Below are 24,848 nucleotides of genomic sequence, written 5' to 3' on the forward strand. Positions count from 1 at the left end.
GGGAGGGATGGAGGGGGGAGGGAGGGAGGGAGAGAGGGAGGGAGGGAGGGAGGAAAAGAGGGAGGGAGGGATGGAGGGATGAGTAGATGGAGGGATGGAGGGATAGAGGGATGGATGGAGGGACAGAGGGAAGGATGGAGGGAGGGATGGAAGGATGGAGGGATGGAGGGATGGATGGAGGGAGGGATGGGTGGATAGATGGAGGGACGGAGGGAAGGAGGGAGGGAGGGATATCTCTGGTCGACTCCGATTCATGGCGGCCTATGTACAACGAATGAAGTGCTGCCCAATCCTGTGTCCTCACGAACACTGGCACATCCGAGTCCGTCACTGTGGCTATAGTGTCAGTTCATCTCACTGAGAGTCTCCCTTGCCCCCGCTGGCCCTCTGCTTCACCAAACATGATCTCCTCCTCCAGCAGTTGATCCTTCCCAATGACGTGTCCAAAGCAAGGGAATCAGACAATGTTCTGTTGTGATCCATAAGGTTTTAAATGGCTAATTTTCAGAAATAGATCACCAGGCCTTCCTCCTTAGTCTCCCTTAGTCTGGAAGCTCCGCTGAAAACTGTCCACCATGGGTGATCCTGCTGGTATTTGAAATACCAGTGGCATCGCTTCCAGCATCACAGCAACATAGATTGGCTAAATCAGTGCTTTCCACATTTAATGTGTATATAGATCACGGCTATAGGTTTGGTTTAGATTTTCATATATTACCTGGGGAATTGAATGCCGTTTCTGCTTCAGTAGGTATGGGGCCTAGTCCAAGACTCTGCTTTTCCCACAAGCTCCTCCTTGGTGATGTTGTGCTGCTGGTCATCATTGCCAAAGCACAAACACTGGAGAGACTCTTCAGAGTCTGTACGTACTCGGGTATGAACACAGAGTGCCTTGTCGTAGGTTTAAGAAATTTAGAGATGTTAGAGGACTTGATGCTAAATCTGCAGGGCTGGCTCACCCAATAAGCAAGTGATGCCCAGGCTCAATTGTGCCTTTCCTCCAATCTGTAGTGCACCATTTTGCCTGTCCCCCACCACATCGAAGATGTGGTAAAACCCGTGTGAAGTTGCTCATCGCAGTTTAGCAAGTAGATACGATTATGCCCACGCGTGCCTTGCTCAGTGCAGGCTGGTGCGTAGCGTGCTGACTGGTTCATCCAGCCCAGCTACGTGCAGTAGTTTCGTTGCTGTTGTTGGGTGCCGTCCAGTTGATTCTAACTCATAGCGACCCCATGTGACAGAGTAGAGCTGCTCCATAGGGTTTTCTTGGCTGTAATCTTTACGGGAGTAGCTCACCGGGTCTTTCTCCCATGGAGCTGCTGGGTAGGTTCCAACTGCCAGCCTTTCAGTTAGCAGCCAAGCGCTTAACTGTTGGCGCTACCAGGGCTCCCTGCAATAATTTTACTGAATAACCTAACTGTTAACCTAACATTCCCATGTAAAACCCAGAGTAACTTTTAATATATTAGGTAATAAAAATGATAATAGTTAATGTTAAGAGCACACTTGTGGCTGGTAGGTATGCTTCTGTTATCTCCCAGGTCACTGTAAATTTCCCGCTCTCTAAACCCCTCCCAAACCATGGACACTGCATCGTGCATGTAACTCCGTTCCCTTTACCAAGGGTTCATAGTAACAGTGTTTTGATTATGCTGATTGCTCAGTGAGTGAAGTAAATGATGGTCTTGTGTTGTCATTTCACTGATATAAAATCCTTATGTCCTGATATTACATGAAGAAGACTGTATATACCCTACGATGGCAACAAGGAGATGCAAAATATTTTCTCAAAAAACCCAACTTCACGTCATCTTTGCCAAACAGCCAGAAAAACTCCACATCATCGGTTGTCTTGGATCTGGGCCGACTGCAGGTTGTCGTCAACTGCCAACCTCATGCGCAATGGGATCTGACCTGTCCCACCATCCTGACCTTTACTGCTGACTTTCAGAGGAGATCGCCAGGCCTTTCTTCTTAGTCTGTCTTGGTCTGGAAGTTCTGCTGAAATCTGTTCAGCAGCACAGTAACGCGCAAGCCTCCACTGACAGCTGGGTGGTGGCTGCACACGGGGTACATTGGCTGGGAACAGAACGCAGGTCTTCCTCATGGAACACGCGAATCCCACCGCTGAACCACCAGTCCCCTCTAGGATACAGGCAAACACACAAAAACAAAACACCCCTTGCCGTCGAGTCGATTCTGACTCCTAGCGACCCTACAGAGCAGAGCAGGACTGCCCCGTAGGGTTTCCAAGGAGCAGCTGGTGGATTCAAACTGCTGACCTTTTGGTGAGCAGCTGCGCTCTTAACCAGTGTACCACCAATCTCCCGAATATAGGTAAGGGGCTTTAAAACTATGTTGGTTGGGGGAGGGGAGTTCTGTAATTTGTGTAATGAGCATTTATTATAGAAAAAATAACTTTTTTAATTTTGAAACAAAAATCATACTCACATTTTTAAAAGTAGATCTACAAGCCTATCTTGTTACATAAGAAAAAACAGAAATTGTTCTTTTGACTAAATATTCCGCATCTGAAGTTTGGTAACAATTGCATAAATAGAAAAGATAAATTGAGTAGTCAGTAGATAACATAACAGCATAAATTTAGCAGCTCCCTTTGAATCTCAAAACAAACACACTCCTAAAATTAAAAAACTTGAGTTGCAAATCCTGGGAAACTGGAACTTTGATTTTCAGGGGGAGTTCAGCTCCGTAAGCGGGTAAGTACTGAGAGCATAGACCCTCCCTGGATCACTGGTTCTCAGGCTTGCCTGCAGAGTGAAATCGCAGAGAACTTTTTAAAATGCCAATGCCTAGATCTCACGCCAAGAGGTTCTGATTTAATGGGTCTGAGGAGTGGCCTTGGCTTTGTGCTTTTTGTAGGCTCTTGGTGGCACAGTGGTTAAGAGCTCGGCTGCTAACCAAAAGGTCAGCAGTTCGAATCCACCAGCCGCTCCTTGGAAACCCTATGAGGTAGTTCTGTTCTGTCTTATAGGGTTGCTATGAATCAGAATCGACTCGACGGCAATGGTTTTTTTCTTTTTTTGGACGGGTGATTCTGAGGCGTTGATGGTTGAGTGGGAGAATTCTCGCCTTCCACGCAGGAGACCTAAGTCTGATTCCGGCCAATGCACCTCATGCGCAGCCACCACCCGTCTGTCAGTGGAGGCTTGCGTGTTGCTATGATGCGGAACAGGTTTCAGTAGAGCTTCCAGGCTAAGATGGTCTAGGAAGAAAGGCCTCAGGATCTACTTCTGAAATCAGCCAATGAAAACCCTCCAGATTACAATGGTCCAACCCATAGCCAATCGAGTGTTTCCTTCTGTTGTACGTGGGGTCACCATGATTCGGGGGGCCCAAACAATGGCAGCTAACAACAGTGTCCTGGTGCTGCTTCTACTCAGTGCTGTTTTGTTAGGTGCCATTGAGTCTATTCCAACTCACTGCAACCCCATGTGACACGGTAAAACTGCCCCACAGCGCTTCCTAGGCTGTAATCTTTATGGGAGCAGATCACCAGGTCTTTCTCCCACAGAGCCACTGGGTGGGTTCAAACCACCAACCTTTCAGTTAGCAACCAATCGCTTAACCATTGTGCCACCAGAGCTCCATTTCCACTTGACAGAGGAGCACAGTCGAGAGGCACCAACACAACGGTGAAAATGGTCCTGGCCAGGACTTGATTTTCCTCGTGCACTCTAGGAGACCGTCATAAAGCAGATCGTAATTTCTCATCGGAACACTGTTCTAACTGTCCACGTCTCCCTCTCTTCATTCTTCCAGAATATTAACTCCTGTAACTCCAATCCTCATGGGTAGATGGCAGTGGTTCTCAGACGTTAGTGCACATGAGAATCACTTGGAGAGCTTTTTAAAACACAGGTTGCTGGGCCCACTTGCAGAGTTTCTGCTTCAGTAGGTCTTGGCTGGGGCCCAAGAATATCCATTTCTAATGAGTTCCATCTAACAAGAAGATGGAAGGAATACACAGAGTCACTATACCAAAAAGAATTGGTTGACATTCAACCATTTCAAGAGGAAGCATATGATCGGGAAGCGATGGTGCTGAAGGAAGAAGTCCAAGCTTCACTGAAGGCACTGGCGAAAAGCAAAGCTCCAGGAATTGATGGAATACCAACTGAGATGTTTCAACAAACAGATGCAGCGCTGGAAATGCTCACTCGTCTATACCAAGAAATTTGGAAGACAGCTACCTGGCCAATTGACTTGAAGAGATCCATATTTATGCCTATTCCCGAAAAAGGTGATCCATCCCAATGTGGAAATTATTGAACAATATCATTAATATCATAAGCAAGCAAAATTTTGCTGAAGATCATTCAAAAGCAGCTGTAGCAATACATCAACAGAGAACTGCCAGAAATTCAAGCTGGATTCAGAAGAGGATGTGGAATCAGGGATATCACAGATGATGTCAGATAGATCTTGGCTAAAAGCAGACAATACCAAAAAGATGTTTACCTGTGTTTTATTGACTATTCAAAGGCATTCAACAGTGTGGATCATAACAAATTATGGATAACATTGTGAAGAATGGGAATTCCAGAACACTTAATTGTGCTCATGAGCAATCTGTACATAGATCAAGAGGCAGTTGTTCAGACAGAACAAGGGGATACTGTGTGGTTTAGTCAGGAAAGGTGTGTGTCCAGGTTATATCCTTTCACCATACCTATTCGATCTGTATGCTGAGCAAATAACCCGAGAAGCTGGACTCTATGAAGAAGAACAGGGCATCAGGATTGGAGGAAGACTCATTAACAACCTGTGATACGCAAATGACACAACCTTGCTTGCTGAAAGTGAAGAGGACTTGAAGCTCTTACTGATGAAGATCAAAGACCACAGCCTTCAGTATGAATTACGCCTCACCATAAAGAAAATAAAAATCCTCACAACTGGACCAATAAACAACATCATGATAAACAGAGAAAAGATTGAAGTTGTCAAGGATTTCATTTTACTTGGATCCACAATCAACACCCATGGAAGCAGTCAAGAAATCAAAAGACGCATCGCATTGGGCAAATCTGCTGCAAAAGACCTCTTTAAAATGTTGAAAAGCAAAGATGTCACCTTGAAGACTAAGGTGCGCTTGACCCAAGCCATGGTATCTTCAATTGCATCATATGCATGCGAAAGCTGGACAATGAATAAGGAAGACCAAAGGAGAATTGACGCCTTTGAATTGTGGTGTTGGCGAAGAATATTGAATATACCATGGACTGCCAAAAGAACGAACAAATCTGTCTTGGAAGAAGTACAACCAGAACGCTCCTTACAGACAAGGATGGTGAGACAACATCTCACATATTTTGGACATGTTGTCAGGAAGGGTCAGTCTCTGGAGAACAGCATCATGCTTGGTAAAGTGGAAGGTCAGTGAAAGAGACGAAGACCCTCTACAAGATGGATTGACTCAGTGGCTGCAACAATGGGCTGAAGCATAACAACGATTGTGAGGATGGCGCCGGAGCGGGCAGGGTTTCGTTCTGTGGTACACGGGGTCGCTGTGAGTCGGAACTGACTCAATGGCACCTAACAACACACCAACAACAAGTTCCCAAAGATGTTAGTTTCCTGGGGCTGCTATATAACAAAGTGCCACAAAGTGTGTAGCTTTAAACAACAGAAATTTATTGTTTCGGTTCTGGAGGCCAGAAATCTGAATTCAGGGTGTCAGCAGGATCATGTTCTCTCCGAAGATCTAGGTAAATATCCTTTCTTGTCTCTCTCAGCTTCTGGTAGCCCCAGGTGTTCCTTGACTTGCAGTCTCTGTCTGTCCCTTCTCTTTTATAGGACAGTGCTCAGATTGAGTTAGGACCCACCCTGCTCCAGTATGACCTTGTGTTGACTTGACACTTGACTTCGAAACCCTGTTTCCTACTGGGCTGAAGGCTGGGGACTATGGTCTTGGGGGATATCTAGCTCAATCAGCATAACATAGTTTATAAAGAAAATGTTCTACATCCTACTTTGGTGAGTAGCATCTGGGGTCATAAAAGCTTGTGAGCAGCCATCTGATATACTCCACTGGTCCCACCCTGTCTGGAGCAGGGGAGAATGAAGAAAACCAAAGAAACAAGGGAAAGAGTAGTCCAAAGGACTAATGGGCCACCACTACCACAGCCTCCACTGGACTGAGTTCAGCACAACTAGATGGTGCCCGGCTACCACCACTGACTGCTCTGACAGGGATCACAATAGAGGGTCTTGGACAGAGCTGGACAAAAATGTAGAACAAAATTCTAACTCCCCAAAAAAGACCAGACTTACTGGTCTGACAGAGACTGCAGAAACCCCGAGAATATGGCCCCGGGACACCCTTTTAACTCAGTACTGAAGTCATGCCTGAGGTTCACCCTTCAGGCAAAGATTAGAGAGGCGCATAGGGGGCTCACCAGTCCAGGGGCAAGGACGAGAAAGCAGGAGGGGACAGGAAAGCTGATAATGGGGACCCCAAGGTCGAGAAGGGGAGAGTGTTGACATGTCGTGGGGTTAGCAACCAATGTTACAAAACAATATGTGTATTAATTGTTTAATGAGAAACTAATATGCTCTGTAAACCTTCATCTAAAGTACAATTAAAGATAAAGAAACCCTATTTCCAAGCCAGGTCACATTAATAAGTACCAGGGGTTAGGACATCCTCCTAAATTTTGGGGGGGACATAATTCAGTCCATAACACCAAGTGACACCGAGGCTCCTGGTCTGGGAACAACACGCTGAGCACCCGTGAGATCTGGATTGCCCTCACAGTTACACTTCTCGCTCCAATTTACTCCAGGTGCTTCTGACTCTCATTTCCAGCTGCCTCTAGACTACTAGGAACCTTGGTGGTGCAGTGGTTAAGCACTCAGCTGCTAACCGGAAGGTCGGCAGTTAGAACCCACCAGCTGCTGCATGGGAGAAAGATGTAGCGGTCTGCTTCTGTAAAGATTTACAGCTGTGGAAACCCTACAGGGCAGTTCTACTCTGTCCTACAGGGTCGCTATGAGTTGGAATCAGGGCGATGGCAGTGGGTTTGCTTTTTGGCTAGACCACTGCTTCTCCCCTTTTAATCTGCATTTGAATCACTGGGGATCTTGTTCAAGTGCAGAGTCTGGCTCAGTAGTTCTGGGGTGGGGCCTGAGATTCTGTATTTCTGTCAAGCTCCCAGGTGGTGCTGACGTTGCTGGTTTGTTACCACAGTTTAAGCACCAGAACTTCAGGTGTTGTTGCCACCTACAATACCCACAAGCGCAACAGGCTTCATAGTAAAATATCAAATTCATATTCTTTTCCCTAACATTTCTGTATCAGTTGGTATAAGCTATGTTATGCTGCAGTGACAAATATCTCCAAAATCTTAGTAGCTTATAACAAAACCAAAAAAAAAAAAAAGAAAACCCGTTGCCGTCAAGGCTGATTCTGACTCATAGCTACCCTATCGGACAGAGTGGAACTGCCCCACAGGGTTTCCAAGGCTGTAATTTTTACAGAAGCAGACTGCCACATCTTTCTCCCCAGAAGTAGCTGGTGGGTTTGAACCACTGACCGAGTGCTTAACCACTGCACCACCAGGTCTCCTTAGCTTGTAACAAAAACCAAACCAAAAGACTCATTGTTGTTGAGTCAATTCTGACTCACTGGGATCCTATAGAACAGAGTTGAACGTCCCCATAGGGTTTCTAAGGAGCAGCTGGTGGATTAGAACTGCTGACCTTTTGGTTAGCAGCCTGAGCTCTTAACCACTGCACCAGGAGGGCTCCATAGCTTATAACAACAAAGGTTTATTTCTTATTCACCCTTAACACATTGCTGTTGAGTCAATTCTAACTCATAGTGACTCAACATGCTTCAGAGTAGAAAACTGTGCGTAGGGTTGTCAGTGGCTGTAACATTTTGGAAGTAGATTGTCAGGCCTTGCTTCTGCAGTGCTGCTGGGTGGATTTGAACCTCCAGCCTTTTGGTTAGTAGTTCAGTCCTACAACTGCAAGGAATTGAATTCTGCAACAGCTACATGAGCTTAAAAGAGGACCCCAAGCTCCAGATGAGAACACAGCCGGACCAACACCTTGATTTCAGCTTCGTGAGGCCCTGAGCAGAGAACCTAGCTACACCTTGCCCAGACTTTACAAAACTTTGAGATAATAAATGGATGTTGTTTTAAGCCACTAAGTAAGTGGTAATTTGTTACCTAGCAACAGAAAACTAATACAGATTACGTTGATTCTTTTCTCCCTGCTAGACTCTAAAATAATCACTTGGCTTATTTATGTATTTTTGGCCATGGGCCACAAACTAAAATGTGAAGCCCCTTGCTATTTGCTTTCTCTTCCCTGATGCCACATCGCTCCAACCACCCACACATCTATTTGAGGAAGAGCAGGATAAGAGGTTCAGCCACAGCCCTGACGGACAATGATGACATCCAGTTTTAAATTTCCTTTCTTGTTCTGGCACTGAGAAGCAGGCCTCCTCTGTTCTCTAATATGTTGTTGCTGTCTGCCATTGAGTCAGCCCCAACTCACGGCAACCCCATGCACATCAGAACAAAACACTGCCCAGTCCTGCACCGTCCCTGTCTTAGGCTGGGCTCTCTACAGAAGCAAAATCAGTAAAGCGTATAAATATATATATAGAGAGAGATTTGTATCAAGGGAATGGCTCACGTGGTTACAGAGGCTGGAACGTCCCAAGTCTGTGGGTCAGGATAGAGGCCTCTCCTGATTCACATAGCCGCAGGGGCTGGCAAACCCAAGATCGGCAGGTCAGAGAGCAGGGCTCCTGCTCACAGGCTGTGAAGATTGATGAATCCCAAGATCAGCAGGCAAGACAGCAAGGCTTCTCCTGATTCACGTAGCTGCAGGGCTGGTGAACTCAAGATCGGCAGGTTGGAGAGCAGGGCTCTTGTTCACAGGCTGTGAAGATCGGCAAATCCCAAGATCGGCAGGCAAGACCGCACGTAAGCTACTAGCTCAAGTCCCAAGAACCAGAGGTCAGAGAAACAGGAGCCAGCTGCAGGATCCAGAGCAGGCAAAAGCCAGAACGTCCACTTATATTCAGATGTAGGCCACACACCCGAGGGAACTCCCTTTTAGCTGATTGGCCACTCCCAGAAGATCCTGTCATGGGGGTATCACATATAACCACTGAGAATCATGGCCCAGCCAAGGTGACACACAATCTTAACCATCACAGTCCCCATGATTGGTTGCAGATTGGACCATTGTGGTCCATAGGGTTTTTTCACTGGCTGATTTTCAGAAGTAGATTGCCAGGCCTTTCTTCCTAGTCTGTCTTAATCTGGAAGCTCTGCTGAAATCTGTTCAGCATCACAGCCACGTGCAAGATTCCACTGACAGACAGGTGGTGGCTCTGCACGAGGTGTGTTGGCCGGAAACCGAACCTGGTCCTCCTGCACTGAAGGCAAGAATTCTACCACTGACCCGCCACTGCCCTTACAGACTCTAATATGTAGGCTTTCACGTTTTTCATTCATGACCCACAGAGAAAAATACGTTTTACATCACAACCTAGTTTCACAAAACAACAGTTATCCTCGCCGTGTGCAGGGCACTCTGATATTTTTCTTCTGCTCCATTCTATCGCTTTGTTCTCTTTTTCTCTTTCTGACGCTGGTTGTGACCCACTGAAGCGATTTCATGAGATACTAATGGGTGACACCTTCCAGCTCAACAGACCTCACTGATATGTTGCAGCGCTGAGGACACAGAACACGATGCAAAGCATTTTCGGAACATCAGGCTTTTCTTCTCTCCCCTCTTGTAATTTATCAGTGGTCTTTGGACGAAGGAGGAGTCCAGTGCTTACAGTAAGATCCTCTCGGATGTTTAGGGACGGTTCATCAAGCCCAACTTTCTTCCAGTTGATGGAGGAATTTCCTCATGGAAAATGACCAGGAAGCCCTCAGCTATAAGTACAGAATTTTTCAAGGGACCCTGGCCCATTCAACCATTCATTTATATTCACAACAGGTGGGTATAGGGAAAATGTTATTTCGAATTTACAAACATGAAGAATGAAATGCGCTGACATGTTACTGACCTGGCCAGGGAATCTAGACCTGGCCCTTTACGCACCATCCAAAGTCCTTTTCTCGGACACTATACGTCACAAAAGGAGCCCTGGTGGCACAACGGTTAAGTGCTCGGCTGCTAAGTGAAACATCGGTGGTTCATACCCACCAGCGGCTCCACAGGAGTAAGACCTGGTGATCTGCTCCCATAAACATTACAGCCAAGAAAACCCCAGTTTGGGGCAGTTCTGCTCTGTCACACATGGGGTCGCTATGAGTCAGAATCAGCTCGACAGCACCCCCCAACAACACATATCACCAAAGCCATACTGCACAGTCAAAATAAAACTGTAGGTTCATCTAAAGTACAAAAACAAAACAATTATCTATGTGAAATCAAATTGACAACAGCAGCTCAAGAGGTTTGATGGGAAGCCTAGGGTGCAGTGAGTTGAAGGTAATGGTGATGGAATAATTTGGAAAAGGATAGTGAGAATAGCAGCACAACTGGAAGAATGTAATCGATGTCACTGAATTGTACATGTAGAAACTTTTGAAACGGTGTAGCTTTGGTTATGTATATTTTCACCAAAAAAAAAAAAAAAAGATCCTTCAGGGTCAAGAAGGGAGAGTGTTGACATCTCGTGGCGTTGTTAACCAATGTCACAAAACAATATGCGTACTGACTGTTTAATGAGAAACCATTTGTTCTGTAAACCTTCATCGAAAGTACAATTAAAAATAAATAAAAACATGAATAAAATAAAATAAAACTGTAGGAAGTTTTTGGTTGAACAAGGAGAGGTGAAAAAATCCCACCCATGTTGGCCATGGAGACGTTTCCCATCACCTGGGAGAGATGTGAGACATGATGTTTAGTGATCACAACCCTGCATGACCCCAAAACTCAGGTCTGAGCTGAGAATGTGGCCTCCAGTGGGCCAGTGCCTCTGAGGCCCTGCATTGGCCCCAGCCCCAAGGGAGGCCATCACCCGGGGAGTTCCCAGGAGTCCCCCACCTGGCCCACCTCGCCTGGCCTGGTTAATCTGCAGGAGCAGATGGGCAGCACCTGGAGAATGAAGAGCCGCATCTGCTGCGCCGTCGGAACAGCCGGCCGCTTCTTCCCTCCCACGCACTCGTTCCATATTTTCTCCAGCATTTCTTGTGCGGCTCAGACCTGACAACGAAATGATCTATATGTGTGCATGTAGATTTGCATGGAATTAACGTACATTCCCCGATACACAGAGAAAAAAATTAACTCTAAATTTCCCAACTCCAGGGGAGATGTTTTATGGTCATTGACTGCTCCCTGGATTTGATTCTGCGGAAAAGACTAGAAAGTCTGCGTTTTGTGTTCTGCCGGAAGTGAGAGAGACAGAGTTCCTTCTAACCTCCCTCTCCTTTTCTGTCTTGATGTGGACCTTGCGCTTGAAAAGGAAATAGTGCCTTCCTGTGTGTGGAGCAAGAGTCTGAAACTGATCTCTTTCCTTTCATTGTTTACGCAGTCTGAATATTTCGAGGGAGGTGGAGGGTTAGAGACTCCTGGCCATTTCTCCAGGTCAGAATGAATATGGACTCCCTAGCATAGTGCTTTTGAATGCGTAGAACCAGTAATCCAGTTTCTTAACAGTGGATCTTAAACGAAGCAAGAAAGCCGAGAGGCAGAAACCTTGGGACTCCTGCTGATTATTTAGGTCCACTGATGGATCCAAATTACTAGTGGGCATAAATAGGTTTGAGATTTTTATCAAACATATTAATTTATGAGGGTAGTCAATAGAAGAAACCTTGGATGTGGGCAGACCTGGATTTGAATCCCAGATCTTCTGCTTATTAACTCTGCTAATCCAAATGTAGGAAAAATAAATTCATCTCCTAAATTTGAAAATCAAAGGTCTTTTGCTGGGTGGCTATTGGAAAGCTGTGGCATCCCTGGGTGGCACAAATGGTTAAGAGCTGGGCTAGTAACTGAAAGGTCAGTGGTTTGATTCCACCCAGAGGTGCCTCAGAAGAAAGGCCTGGTGATCTGCTTCTCAAAGGTCACAGCCTTGAAAACCCTGTGGAGTGCAGTTCTACTCTGCAGTACATGGGGTCACCGTGAATTGGAATTAACCCAATGGTGACAGTTTGGTTTACTGGATAATTCAGTTGGTAAAGTCCACAATACATTTCCACTGAGCCTGTCACCAAACCGACTTGTCCAGTTACCCACTTGCGGGAAGACAGTTGTCTTTAAAGTGGGGATAATAGACCCTACCTCACAGAGTTATTATAAGGATTAAATGAGAAAAGTCTGTATGTTAGTCAGGGTAGTCCACCTGCTTTAGCAAACAGTCCCCAAATCTCCAAGGCTTTCTTGCTCACATAAGGTCCACTTTGGGGTTTTTGGTCAACAGCCTTCTGCGTGGGACCCCAGCTTCTTCTGTCTTGTGGCCGCCACTTCCTGTAGGTCCTCGGCCATTGAATTGAGAAACAGAATGCAGGATCACTCCTGGGAAGGTTTTAGGGGCCAGGCCTGGAAGTGGCCTATGTCACCTCCACCTCCACTCAGTCTTGTAGCCATTTCTAGCTGCAAGAGAGGCTGGGAAATTTAGTCAACCTGTATGCCTGGGAGAATGAATTCAAACATTTGGTGAGCATGTAGACAACCTGCCAGTATGGATAACTTAGTTTGGCTAAAATGAGATCTATCTTAGTGGAACTATATTGCCTTTCCAAAAACTCTTGTGGATTTTTCCAGATGAATCCCCCAGTATCTGTCCAGAGAAAGACAAGAAAGACTTTATGATCTAACAGCTGAATTTGTTTTTACTGCAGTTGGATGGATGGACAGAGACAGACAGGTAGACAGGTAGACAGACAGACAGACAGATAGACAGACAGATATCTCAAAGTTTCTTTTAATTAAAGGAAGTTCACCCTTTTTGCCTGTGTAAAGTTTTGCCATAACTGTAAGGCATCGAGTTATTGGCCAGTATTTTAAAATGCCCAACAAAATAGTCCAGTGACTTTGATTTCAGAGCACGTCTTGGGTAAATCAGCTGGTCTAGTGGTAGGTCTGGAAATTTTAAGGAAAAGCAAGCGGATGAGCGAAGCCAAACTCCAAAGCGTTTCTAAATCCACGCCCAGAAAATGTCACAGCATTGCTCAATCAGGATTGCTGACTCTTCCTGCAAGATTTGGCCATGATCAGCACTGCTAAAATCTCTGTTGTCAGAGGCCATATGTGAGATAACACAATGCAATAAAGTCATTCTGGCCTTAATGTAAAATGAAATGCCTGCTTTAAAATGTTGCTATGAAGTTGTGGTTTTGTTTTGCTTTTTTCTTAAGACCAAGGAAAATATTCTGTTGAGTAACTGCTGTTAATTATATATGCCAAACAAGTATTTTTAATGAAGTTTTAAATATATAATTTCTAAATTTGTCTTGAAATCACAAGAGAAATCAAAAGTAAAAGGTTTCTATCTTTTGTAGTGTACAGCAGGACTGGTGATTTCCCCGCCGTCTGGGTTGACAGAGTCCCCAGAGAAGCACTTCAGGATCCAACCAGTAGCCCACTTTATGGCCTTTTCCAAATTAACTCTACGTTCTCATTTCATAAACACGCACTCGTTTCTGCTCTTATTGCTAAATGAGTTGATCTTCTTTACTGTTCGCTCAAAAGCACCCAAAGGCAGTAGATGCTTTTCATTTCTACGGAAGAAGCTCAATTAAAATAGCTGCTCAGAGACAGGCTATGTAGAGCAGGTAAAAGCTTGCTTGCTGATAACTGCAGGTTTTGGGGTTTTTTGTTTCTGTTTTTTCCACCCAGCAGCTTTCTGAGCCGCGTTTCGTGCTGTAGGTGGAGACACGAGGCTCAGAGATGCCGTTTTCTTCATACGAGCCTTTCCGTGGCAGGAAAATTACCGTGGTAATTACACCCTGGCTAGCGTGTGAAGGCTGTTCTCCGGGCTGCTCCTAGATGCTGGTCAAGGCAGAAAAGGCAGCAGGGAGGAAGAGGCAGGGGCTTGTGTGATATCATTAGGGTCTGCCATGCCCAATCCCAACAGGAAAGCTCGTCACTCGGTTATCAGGATGCCGAGAGCAGAACCATCACAAAACAGCATCATTCTGTCATCCTTCTGCCCAGACTGTTGGCTTTCGTGACATAAAGCCACGGATGAGCTTGTGAGCTGTGACTGTGGGTTAGTAGCTTTGTAGGTATTTAGAAACCCAACGGCTGTGGAGGCAGAAAGGATTTGCTAAGATCCTGTCCTGTGGGGCTATCACTCCTAGTGACTTTTTTTTTGGCCTAATCTGATAAGGCACATTAGGTCATCTCTGTCTGTGGAGGACGTGAATTAGATAATGAATGGCTGCCCAAAGGAAGTGAGGGGGTTATCACACACAGGGGATTATCTGAGGGGTAAAAGGTTAATAAAGAAGAGTAATGTCCTCTATCTATCCTGTGTTTTGTCTGCTGTGTCATACTAAACAACCCATAACAACAAAAACCCCTTGCTGGCAAGTCAGTTGTGACTCATGGCGACCCCGTGTGCTTCCGAGTAGAACTCCGTTCCTCAGGGTCTTCTGGCTGTAACCTTACAGAAAGGAGCCCTGGTGGCACATGGGGTAAGTTTGCCCTTGGCTACTGACAGGTGGGACTTCCCATCTACCCAGTGGTGCCACAGAAGAAAGATCTGATGGTCTGCTCCCATAAGACTGTTGTCGTTAGGCGCCCTCAAGTCCATTTCAACTTATAGTGGCCCCACGTGACAGAGTAGAACTGCCCCATAGGGATTTCTAGGCTGTAATCTTTACAGGAAGGAGCCCTGGTGGCTCAGTGGTTAAAGCGCTCCGCTGCCAACCAAAAGATCGGCGGTTCGAATCCACCAGCCGTTCTGCAGGAGAAGGAGGTGGCAGTCTGCTTCCGGAAAGATGACAGCCTCGGAAGCCCTATGGGGCAGTTCTCCTCTGTCCTACAGGGTCGTTATGAGTTGGAATCAACTCCACGGCAGTGGGTTTTGTTTTGTTTTTTTCTTTTTTGGTTTAATGTTTACGGGAGCAGATGGGCAGGTCTTTCTCCCGTGGAGTCCTGGGTGGGTTCAGACTGCCCATCTTTTGGTTAGTAACTGAGGGCACACCAGGGACCTACGTCATACTAAGTTTTATAAAACACCAGGGCTACCTTGACAGCAAGTGCTCCAGAAAGGACGGAGCAGTGTACCTGACCAGGGAATTCTTCACTCTCTGTTGAGTCAAGTGTTGGGATCGCTTCGTATCTTGAATAAAGTAATTATCCACTATTTACCCTTCTCCACTGTGAAGCTAGATATTTGCTTGTTAGCCACCTTAAATCTGACATTAAAAGTTGGAGGCGTTGCAAGTTTGTCTTTTACGGCCTGCATCAAAAATTAATTTAAAACAAGAGGTCAAGTTGTTAGCACAAATCTTTTCGAAAGCCAAACATATTTTGGCCTTTGATTCGGATTTCCTACTTGGTAATCGCTTCGGCCGCCTTAACTTCGGTCCTCCCTGCAGTACAGAGCTTCTATCATCTGTAAAAGCTGCCTGTGTGAAAACAGCAGGCGGGAGAAGGTAATTCCAGCTGGCATTCCAGCCCAGATCCGCTGTAATAAACGACTTAGGAGAGCCCAGGGGCTGTTCCTTTTACGGTCATGTTCTATATTTGTATGTGCTGGGGGATGGATCACATGACACAACCATCATTCGATATTGGTGCTTCTGTGTCCCAAGTAGTGATGGCTGGATCTGAGCTTCACTGTGCAGTACTTTTCGTTGGTATATTTAGCTCGTAATTGAAAAAGCAAGCACTTCCCTAAGTACTAAAATTACAGATGATCTAAAATAAATTGTATATAATTGTCTCTAGGAGGAGACACGCTGCTGCATATCCTAACTACTTGCACGCTTTTCAGAGATTTTAAAACATACGTTTTTGAGGACGAACAAGTCAACATTGCCAGAATAGTAAAGACCAAAATGCACCAGTTTACATTTTCTAGCCCCTCTCCCAACTTGAATAAGAGGGGCTTACTAGGCAGCCGTTTATTTTAATGGAGATACATTCTCTCCCAAAGTCATCGAGAGAGGAAAGAAAACCCACACACCTTTTTTTTCTCCCTTCTGTTTTCCACAATCCTTCCCCCAGTGCAGTTCAGCATTTAGGTTTTTAGTGGCAAACCCATATGGAATGTGCTGCTTCTTTGATGATTATTTCTTTTCATAAACTAAACATAAACTAAAATGTTCTTGTCAGGTTTTGGTGGATTAGCTCCGGTGAGAACCAGGCTTTCCATTTCTGGAATCGCTTATTTGATGAATTTGCCTGTAACGTGGCTTCAGATCTCTGTTAGGTCCCGTTCACCTTACATACTCCAGTCGTCTTTAACTTCCTCCACTGCAGGAACTGATTTCTCAGGGCTTTCTCTTCTTCCTTTTTGTAACTTAACATTTATTAGATGCCTGTCATGTAGCCGCCAGAGTATCCAGTGCTTCTCCCTGTATCATTATGTCATTTGTATGAGAACAGGCGGGAAGAGTAGGGTCTGGGTGAGGTTTGTCATGACTGACGTGCTCCCGCGCTTTGCTCTTACCTTACGTACCTTACGTGTGACCACCTCTGTGCCTTCAGTTTTACCGACTCCCAGCACCACCCCAGCCACCACAGACACCATTGGAAATCTCCTACCCACTCGCCTCTGTCAAGGAGAAGCTATGCCTTTGACCGTCCTCAGCACCCATGTGGCAATCTCCCCCAAACCACAAGTTATTTGCTCCTGTGTTATTTTCATGACATTCCGTGGCTATGTTTTGTATGGATTTTCCATCCCTTCACCAAGATTCTAAGAGCTTCAAGGATCTTTATAGCTGACGTGTCTTTGCTTTTATGACATATGGTGGTCTTAACTATTTTATTTGATGCCAGGTTTGATAAGAAGAGCAAGGCTCAGGCTCTGATTGCTTTTGGTTTGTTTGGGGGAATAAAAGCTGGGTTAATGGATTACAGTAGCACAAGAAAGGGAACAGAGCAAAGTGACATTAAATGGTTAACGTGCTCTGCTGCTAACCAAAAGGTCAGAGGTTCAAATTCACTCAGAGGTGCCTTGGAAGAAAGGCCTGGCAGTCTACTTCCGAAAAATCAGCCATTGAGAACCCTATGGAGCACAGTTCTACTCTGACACACATGGAGTCACCAGGAGTTGTTGTTGTATCTTTTACCAAAGAAGAACCTGATGATTGAGAGTGTATTTGGTACTGACTTAGATATCAATGAAGACTATAACTGGTAAAATGTAAGTCATAGGATCAGCCACACTTTTAAAAAACATTCCTTATAGGAATTTGGAAAAGGGAAGATTAGTCGAAGAACAAGGGATAAGGTGTCAGTAAAGCATTTCGTTTCAAAGATGTTGTTTCTCTTATGCACCCTTTGACACAGAAGGGCGCATTTCTGGATGTGTGGAAGTGATGACAAGAAGTGATCGCAACCAGATTCGGGTGACAGATGTCGCTCAAGCCTCCTGTGATTATAGAATAGAGGCTCTGGGAAAAGTGTGCTGATTAAATTCGCATGGTCTGTGGAAATCCAGCTGGCCTGACATTTAAATGCTGCCGGAAAGTGTTCTCAGTAGCTGCCTCCTTCCCTGTGCAGGGTTTTCATGTAAATTGTGAAAAATGGTACTTTCTTGAGGCTGTGGAATTGTGAGTGTCCAACGTGAGTCCTCTGAAGCTGCTTTTTATACAGTTAGAACTACAGCCACTGAAGCCCCCAAACCTTCTGGCTTTATCTCAGCTTGGGGCAGATGGATTCTGTCTACACAATCAGGGCCAGCACGTCGCACAGGCTGGTTTAAATGATTCCAACAACAGGACTCCCATCATTTTCTTGGGCTGAATATCCTGCACTTGGACATCCATAGGGATTCATCTTGGAAAGTCGTAAATCAGATTATATTTTCCCATAGGAACAGTATTATAATTTGGAACATCATATTTCACTAACTTGACAGCAAATAAAGAAGACAAAGTACACCCCATAAAAGCTCAGATACAGCTATAAACTCTATAATTATTTAAAGTGAGGAAATGTGGCTCCAAGTTCTGTAAATTTGTTATAAAGGCATGTTCGTGTTGATTATCAGAGTCCCCAGTGAACTCTAACTGCATGTACAGCTCATAAGAAGTCTCTATCATAACTTACCTGTCTGCAGCTGACGGTGGCTATCGTAAATACTCATACGTAATGCTGTAACCTGACTTTTTAGATCTGAACCGTCTTTTTGCAGAGATGTACTGGATCACCCGTATCTTTAAAATACAACTGGTAGGAAAGTAAGAATTCTTGCCATTGCTTTTCCTTCCATCATAGCGTTTACTCTGGTATGGACAGAGACATTGAAAATCATTCTGCAAGTCTGTAGTACTATACTTGAGGCGGAGCCCTGGTGGCGCAGTGGTTAAGAGCTCGACTGCTAACCAAAAGGTCGGCAGTTTGAATCCACCAGCTGCTCCTTGGAAACCCTATGGGGCAGTTCTACTCTGTCCTATAGGGTCACTATGAGTCAGAACCAACTTGACAGCAAGAGGTTTCGTTTTTTTGCTTTTTTTTTTTTAACTTGAGGTTGAATTATCCTTTTCAAAAACAGCAACAAAAGAATCATGACATTCAAGGATGAGCCCTTGACTGGTGCAGAAAGTTAATGCACGTGGCTCTTAACCGAAACATTGGAGGTTCCCGTTCACCCAGAGGCGCCTCGGAAGAAAGGCCTGGCAATCTACCTCTGAAAGCTCAGCCATTGGAGCACAGCTTTACTCTGACACACACGAGGTCGGCATGAGTCGGGGTTGACTTGATGGTAACTGGTTACTAAGGAGTGCGGTTGGGGAGGTTCTCTTGGGACTGGTCTTCTCACTCAACTTTTCTTTGTTGCTCCGTCTCCTAATGCTCGAAGGGGAAAGCGAGCAGGAGAAGAACATAGGAAAAGCTGGATGAGAAGGTGAAGGATATCATATCCCTGTGGTTTATCAGTTAGAAGTGAGAGAGGGCTCTACAAGCTCATGATGGGGCCCGGCACCTTGGAACACTTGAGAACATGACTTCTCTGAACCACTTGGCCCCGATTTCCTATTCGGAGTCTTTGTCCAGCGTTTGCAGCCTCGAAGGCAGAGAAAGTGCAGGCAATAATTAGTAAGAAGGCAGCACTGAAGGAGCAGAGCCGGGAAGTACAGCGCTGCCTGTGCTGTTAACGTGTCAGCAGACCACTTCAATTTCCTCTGACTTGTTTTTGTACCTTTCTTTTGAGTCAGGTTACCCTAAACTTAGTTGGCTTTCCTCGGATTGACTCTTATGCTCTTATGTTATCTCTGGCACCGACTCAGTTTGACTGCTGACTTAGGTAATGAGCCATCACTGAAATTACTAGCAGTAACTACCAGGGAGGAACTAGTATAATAGGATGTGATTATTCAGTGCTTCTGAGCAGTGAATGCCTAGCCTTTTGCCCAGGGCTCATAGTAGGAGCTCAACAAGTGATAGAATGAGGAAACCATGCAGAGCCAATGGAACCCCAGATATTCAGGATGGTTAAGACCTTCTCCGAAGATCATTCATTAAATGAGTCTCTGGGAACCTCCTTTTGTCTGTGTTTGTGGAAACTAATAGTACATGGAAAGTTAATACCAATCTTTTTTTTTTTTAAAGTAAAGGTTGATAATCTCAGGGAGTCTGAAAGAGGATCTTCACTCCATACTTCTGGTGTGTACCTTCCCTAGTAAAAAAGGAGATTCACACTCAACAAGACCACCAGAAAAGGCCTTAGCATGTGGGGAACATGGTCTCAGGGGACACCTACATCAATTGGCATAACATAGTTTATAAAGACAATGTTCTACATCCTACTTTGGTGAGTAGCGTCTGGGGTCGTAAAAGCTTGTGAGCGGCCATTGAAGATTCTCCACTGGTCTCACCCCTTCGGGAGCAAGGGAGAAAGAAGAAAACCAAAGACACAAGGGAAAGATTAGTCCAAAGGACTAATGGACCACAACTACCACAGCCTCCACCAGACTGAGTCCAGCACAACTAGATGGTGCCCAGGTAGCAACACCAACTGCTCTGACAGGGATCACAATAGAGGATCCTGGACAGAGCTGGAGAAAAATGTAGAACGAAATTCTAACTCCCAAAAAAAAAACCGAGAGTTACTGGTCTGACAGAGGCTGGAGAAACCCTGTGAGCATGACCCCCAGACACCCTTATAGCTCTGTACTGAAGCCATTCCTGAGGTTCACCCTTCAGCCAAAGATTAGACAGGCCCGTAAAACAAAACAAGACTAAATGGGCACAGCAGCCCAGGGGCAAGGATGAAAGGGCAGGAGGGGACAGGAAAGCTGGTGATGGGGAACCCAAGATCGAGAAGGGGAGGGTGTTGACATGTTGTGGGGTTGACAGCAGATATTACAAAACAATCTGTGTATGAATTATTTAGTAAGAAACTGTTTGCTCTGTAATCCTTCATCTAAAGTATAATTTAAAGAAAAAGAGTTTAAAAAAAACCTTAGCATAATTATCATCTAGCTTATGGATTGGTTATGAGAAAATATTATTATTTCCATACAGATAAGGAATAAAGCACAGACAGATTACTTGTCTGGTATCACTCAGTAAGAGTCAAAAATTGAAGATCCAAAACTACTGAGCATGAATCTATCACTAAATCTCTCTTTGCTTTGGCTTTTTTGTTCCTTTTTTTTCCTTAAATGCTAATTAAGCAGTAACTAATTAATTCCAATAAAATTAATTTTGTATCTTAAAAAATGCTAATTAACTTTTGTTCTTCCTACCCGAACATCATGATAACTGGCTTCTCAGACCTCCCAGGTAACATCACTATAGATTTCATCAGTGAATTATTCATGGGTCTCAAATGCTTCAGGAAGTTTTATTCTTGTTTGATTTATCTTTCTGGAACATTTATTGTACTATTATGGAACTCAGAGATAGATTTTTGTTTCTTATAAAAATAGTACATTTGCTGAAATATTCTACAACCTGCCCATTTTCTTGACTCTTCAAAGACAATTACCATCTTGTCCCTGATTTTCTTGTTGTTAAAAAAAATGAATCTATGAAATTCTAGGAAATAATGTAATGATCATTATGCTGTAGTGGTTTATATCATTTCACATTCTCTTCAGTTCTGTGTCAAAGTACGTTTTCTGCTCTTTGCATGTAACAATTAAATACGCACATTTTCTCATAGCAACACAGGCTATGTGTTTGTTATTCTAATAACCGAAAAAACCCAAACCCATTGCCATCGAGTTGATTCTGGCTCATAGCGACCCTATAGGACAGAGTACAACTGCCCCATAGGGTTTCCAAGAAGCGGCTGGTGGATTCGAACTGCCGACCTTTTGGTTAGCAACGTCATTGTAATAGACATTAAAAAAAATAAATCGGTTGACTCATGACAACCCCACGTGTGTAAGAGTAGAACTCCACCCCATCGGGTTTTCAATAGCTGATTTTTCAGAAGTAGATTGCCAGTTTTTTCCTCCGAGGTGACTTTGGGTGGGCTCAAACCTCCAACCTTTTGGTTAGGAGCCCAGTGCATTAACCATTTGCACCACCCAGGGACTTATTAAATAGACATTATATTCCTAATGTATATACAGTATAATTTGATTAGCTATTCCCTTATTTTTTTACTTTTGAATAATAAAATACATTTTTATCAACTGTATCTGAATTTCTTATTCTATTCCACTAATAAATTTTAGCCCACACATATAATACGTAGTTTGTATTTATATGTAGGAATGAGTAGAGAAGACCATCAAACAAATAAGCCTTTATAAAGAGCAAACACTACCCAGCATCCTCAGCAGAACTTGGGGAGAAAACTAGGGAGTTGACGTGAAATAACAGCTTCGAAGACTGACGTCCTAAGAGAAATTTAAGGGTACAGGGGCTGGGCCATGATTTGCCTCTTTTCTTCATATTATTTATAAGAAAAAAATATTTAATTGTATATGATATTGCCTACATAGAATTCAATTGATATATCTTTTCTAAAATCGTTGTTAAACTATAAGTTTAAACACTTGTCTTTATTAAATGAGATTTTGTGTCTCTTACTTGATAAATTTTGGAGGAAGAGAGCTCTCTTTCTTGAAAAGAAAATATTTTTGATCCTGTCATTTAGGGTGTTTCGTATACCTGTTAGTTTTTCCTTAATGACAGTTTTCACTCTTGGCCTCTATTCTTTGTGTGTTAGTAAGGCATGTCCTGAACAGAGTTCTAAGTTATATCGTGACAAATTTTATTTCTTCTTTGTTAGATTTCACCTGCGCATTGTTTTTGTTGCTTGGGACACATACACATTAATATTTTAGGTAGGTGGTGTCCATTGCAATCCTTTAGTGGCCCCTTTTTATTCAGAGTTCTGTTTGTAATCTGATAACATAATAAAAACTAAGGAAAAGAAAAAAAACCCACCGAACCAATTGCTGTCAAGTTAATGCCAACTCACGGTGACCCCATGTGTACAGAGTACAACTGTACTTTATAGGGTTTTCAGGGCTGTGACCTTTTGGAAGCAAATCACCAGGCCTTTTTTCCAAGGTGCTTCTGGGTGGATTTGAACTGCCAACCTTTCGGGTAGTAGAGTGCTTAACTGTTTGCGCCTCCAGGGACTCCGATAACCGTAAGAATCCCTATTTGTGTTGTTGATGTGGCCTTCTTCAACATTCTCCAGAGCGTATCTAATCATCGTTCCCTTCTTTCTCTTCTGTTTTCGGTTTCTATCTCCCTGCCGGCTCCTTCTTGTGTAGTCTACAAACCAAATCAGGCTTCTCTAGCCTTAAAAAAAAACTTCTCTGACTTCCTTCCCACCTGTCCCTCCCCTTCACTGCTGACCTTCTGTCCTTCCTGACTTCACATCCTCCCTTCCCTGTCACTTTTCCATCTCCTGCCATCTGTCTTCCCTCCTTATCATTTTCCCAAAAAAGACTCTCCCAGTGCCCTCGTCTCTTCCGAATTGTCCTCATTCTTTCAGCCTCCTTGAAGAATTGTCACCAATCATTAGCCACCTCAAAGTTTGCCTTTTCTTCAGACTGAAACTCTCTTCCTTCTAAGTTGTTCCTTCTTCTTCCTCTTCAATGTACATATTCCCCCAGGATCTCATCCTTCATCATCAGAGGAGGACTTTCTCAAACCCAGTCTCTCCCTGGTGGATTTCATCCATTGCCATGGTGGTAACAACCTCCCATGTGCTGATGGTGCCAATATAACATCTGCTGATTCCAGGCTCTCCCTGCTTAACTCGGGAGGATGGCCACATGAACCTCAAATGCAGTGTGTCTACAGCCACAGTAGACACACACACATCTCAGTCAAATGCTGTTTTCCCACTTGGTTCTTTCTCTCAGTTGATGGAAATCCAAACCACCCAGCCACTTGAGCTAGGAATTCCTTCATTACTCCTCTTTTTCCTCACTACTCATATCCAGCCAATCTCCAGCTTCTGACAGTGCCCTGATCACAGGAACCTATGGGATCTGAAGTATTTCCTCCATCACCATTGGGCTAACTCTCCAAGGAAAGCGACATGAGAGGGAGGGACAGAAGGAGGGGGAGGAAATAAGTAGAAGGCAGGAAGGAAGAAGAGAATAGGAAGAGAGGGAAATAAAGAGAGGTGCTTCTTTGTTTTAATATAAAGATGCTATAAGCTTTGCTTAAACAAATAATCAAAGAGGGAAATACAGAAAGGAAATAAGGAGAAGGAAAAAAAACCTATCACTTATGACAAAGACTTACACCTGAACATAAAACAAAAATCCTTACAACTGGACCAATAAACAACATCTTGATAAATGGTGAAGAAATGGAAGTTGTCAAGGATTTTGTATTTACTGAGATCCACGATCAAAACCCATGGATGCAGGAGTCAAGAAATCAAATGACCTATTGCATTGGGCAAATCTGCTGCAAAAGATCTCTTTAAAGGGTTCAAAAGTAACGATGTCACTTTGATGACGAAAGTGTGCCTGATCTAAGCCATGGCATTTTCAGTCACCTCATATGCATATAAAATCTGGACAATGAATAAGGAAGAACAAAGAAGAATTGATGCCTTTGAATTGTGGTGTTGGTGAAAAATATTGACTATACCATGGACTGCCAGAAGAACAAACAAATCTGTCTCAGAGGAAGTACAGCCAGAACGCTCCTTAGAAGCGAGGATGGTGAGACTTCGTCTCACGTACTTTGGACATGTTATCAGGAGGGACCAATGACTTGAGAAAGGCATCATGCTTGGTAAAGTAGAGGGTCAGCGAAAAAGAGAGAGACCCTCAATGAGATGGATTGACACAGTGGCTGCAACAATGGGCTTAAGCACAGCAATGACTGTGAGGATGGCGCAGGACCGGGCAAAGGTTTGGTTTCACTCCGTTAATACCCAAGGTCCCTGTGAGTTGGAGCCGACTGGGCAGCACCTAACAACACCCTGACAGACACTGAGTGTGACCTTTTCACTAGTCCTTCTGCCTCAAACCCTCTTCTCCAGTCGGTGCCCCATTCTCTCATCATAGGTTCTATTACAAAACTAAGTGAACAAACAGAAAATAAAACTCATCTGATGATCTCACACCTGCACTCAGTCCTGCCTTTGTCTCCCATGGCCTATGCACTTGAACTACAAATTCCAGATTCCGTAGGATGCCATTCAAGGCCCTTTGCAACCTATTGTTTCTGCATCCTGAAATCTGTCTCCTGCAGCAAATCCAGTATCCCGA

At 44.3% G+C, this 24,848-nt stretch overlaps 1 protein-coding gene across 2 annotated transcripts in view; it reads left to right on the plus strand.

The window, feature by feature from the left end:
- The window catches only part of CAP2 (cyclase associated actin cytoskeleton regulatory protein 2), a 186,158-nt gene that overhangs the window by 84,972 nt on the left and 76,338 nt on the right, over positions 1-24,848 (plus strand). The gene's annotated exons all lie outside the window — the stretch shown is intronic.

The sequence above is a fragment of the Trichechus manatus genome, unplaced genomic scaffold, assembly GCF_000243295.1.
Source record: "Trichechus manatus latirostris isolate Lorelei unplaced genomic scaffold, TriManLat1.0 scaffold00103, whole genome shotgun sequence".
NCBI lineage: Eukaryota > Metazoa > Chordata > Mammalia > Sirenia > Trichechidae > Trichechus > Trichechus manatus.